Genomic DNA, 2,637 nt, shown 5'->3' with positions numbered 1-2,637 from the left:
TTTAGCAGACATACCGTTGTGCCACTGGGGGGCTCTCACGGCATGTAAAAAAGAAAAAAAATCATAAATATTTCTATATACCATACATGGATTACGAAATTGTTCGTAATTTTTTATAGCAAAACCACATCAGCCTATCTGCTGTATCCACCGCGGGGAATCGAATCCTGGATTTTAGCGTTATAAGTCCGTAAATATATCGCTGTTCCATTGGGAGACTTTTAAGTTGGTAAACTATATTCTACTTAAAAACCAACCATCACCACCAACAACAAAAAAACAACAACAATTATTTTTTAGAAAAATGATTAAATTTTATGAAATTAGATTTTTTAAAATAAATCTCTTCCTATTTTGACTTGTATTAGCTGGTAGGAGAAACTTCAGACTTTTGTATTTATTTGTTGATTAAATTTACGTTACATTAATCAGAAACTCACTTGTATTACGGGAAACAGATATAGGAGAGAAGCCTTAAAAAATACAAATAGAATATTAATTTTTGACGTTTTTTTATCTTCATTGTTACTAGTTAATTTGTTTGTTATAAAGCACAAAGCTACACAATGGGCTATCTGTGTTGTGCCCATCGCTAAAATCGAAACCCGATTTTTAGCGTTATAAGCCTTCAGATTTACCGCTTTAATGTTTGAAGTAATCGTAACAAAATTCATCCCAAAATTAAAGCTACGCCCCACAAGTTCTAGTTAATACCGAACAAGTCCTAGTGTTTAGCATGTTTGGACTGTGAAGCCGATGACTCACGGTTAACCACAAAACTCACGTTGCCACAAAAACGCGCTCCGCATTTTGATGCGCTATAAGAGTGATGGTAAATTTCGTAGTGAGTTCTATAGAATGGCTGCCTTCCCTTTATCATTTCACAGTTAGGAAAGCCCCCTTGTAACTTTGTGAGAGAATTTTGAAACAAACAAACAAATAAGTTTCTTTCATTAACTCTAAGGACAAGCTTCTATTTTCTAACCCTAACGACATTAGTGACAAGCTCCTAGTTTCTAACTCTAACGACATTAATGATAAGCTCCTATTTTTTAACTCTAACGACATTAATGAAAAACTTCTATTTTCTAAACCTAACGACATTAGTGACAAGCTCCTATTTTCTAACCCTAACGACATTAATGACAAGCTTCTATTTTCTAACCCTAACGACATTAGTGACAAGCTGCTATTTTCTAACTCTAACGACATTAATGACAAACTCCTATTTTCTAACTCTAACGACATTAATGACAAACTTCTATTTTCTAAACCTAACGACATTAATTACAAGCTCCTATTTTCTAACCCTAACGACATTAATGACAAGCTTCTATTTTCTAACCCTAACGACTCGGCTTTCTTCGATAACGCTGTTGAACACACATATCTTCAGTGAAACAGTTTTGCACATGTAAAGATCCTGAAATTCTATAATTTTATCAACCTGACAGGTTAAAGACTCCCAGCTGCAATGGGTACGTAAAATATAGATATAAAGACAAATTGTGAAATAAGCTCATATCTGACTCAGAATTAAAAAGGCTTATAAGACTTTACAAAGTTGTACAGTTTACAAAACACGTTTTTGATACAATGCAAAACAATGAGTCTGGAAATGTGTAACTTTATTTGCTTCTTTACTTAGATGTATACTGTAAAACTCTGAACCCGTCTCTTCAAGACAACCACCTGGAGATACTCCATGCTTCTTCATCCAAGAATTAGCCCATCATCCTCATAGGCTTCGTTAACAGTTTTATAAACTATATATGTACCAAATTACTTGTGGATTCATGAGTTTGTTGGTTACAGGGTACTTTTTTTTAGTAATATAAGAGTCCGTAAAAAGAGTGTAAACGAAAATACAATTGGATTTACTTCCGCAGAGTCCGTGAAAGTGTTCTGTTTCAAGAGTAAATAAAACCAAAATTAAGAGTAACAAATATTTTTATTTCTTGATTTTCAAGTTCATATGTCATGCTGTGTTGTAGCCTACAGAGTGCGTAATTTTTCTCGAGATTCGTGGCAAGTGCACGTTTTACTGACGTCACAACAGTACAAATTGCAACGTTAAGGGTCCTTTAAGTGACGTCATATTAGTGTCTACTGATTCCACCCAGTTGGTCAGTTCTTTACAGTGAGTAACGTAAGAGGCCGAACATTAGAATCAATCAAAATGAACGTTGTGACCTGAATAGCACCGAAACTAACGCTCACTATGGCTGGCCTTAAAATTACCTAATTTATAGTTTCGATATCACTGTACAGTGTTATAATAGAGGTAAAACGGTACACACTGAAGCTATTGGTGTTTTGGTGTTAATTTAAGGTAAAACGAACAGATCAGGGGACACTGCAGTACACACTGAAGCTATTGGTGTTAATTTAAGGTAAAACGAACAGATCAGGGGACACTGCGGTACACACTGAAGCTATTGGTGTTAATTTAAGGTAAAACGAACAGATCAGGAGACACTGCGGTACACACTGAAACTATTGGTGTTAATTTATGGTAAAACGAACAGAGCAGGGGACAATACGGTACACACTGAAGCTACTGGTGTTAATTTAAAGTAAAACGAGCAGAGCAGGGGACAGTGCGGTACACACTGAAACTACTGGTGTTTTGGTATT

At 35.3% G+C, this 2,637-nt stretch overlaps 1 protein-coding gene across 1 annotated transcript in view; it reads right to left on the bottom strand.

The window, feature by feature from the left end:
• LOC106468836 (titin-like) overlaps positions 1-2,637 on the bottom strand; it is a 37,242-nt gene that overhangs the window by 9,652 nt on the left and 24,953 nt on the right. The window lies entirely within an intron of this gene.

Source organism: Limulus polyphemus, unplaced genomic scaffold, assembly GCF_000517525.1.
Source record: "Limulus polyphemus unplaced genomic scaffold, Limulus_polyphemus-2.1.2 Scaffold3183, whole genome shotgun sequence".
NCBI lineage: Eukaryota > Metazoa > Arthropoda > Merostomata > Xiphosura > Limulidae > Limulus > Limulus polyphemus.
The sequence above is the reverse complement of the archived record's forward strand: the minus strand, read 5'-3'. Positions and strand labels throughout refer to the sequence as shown.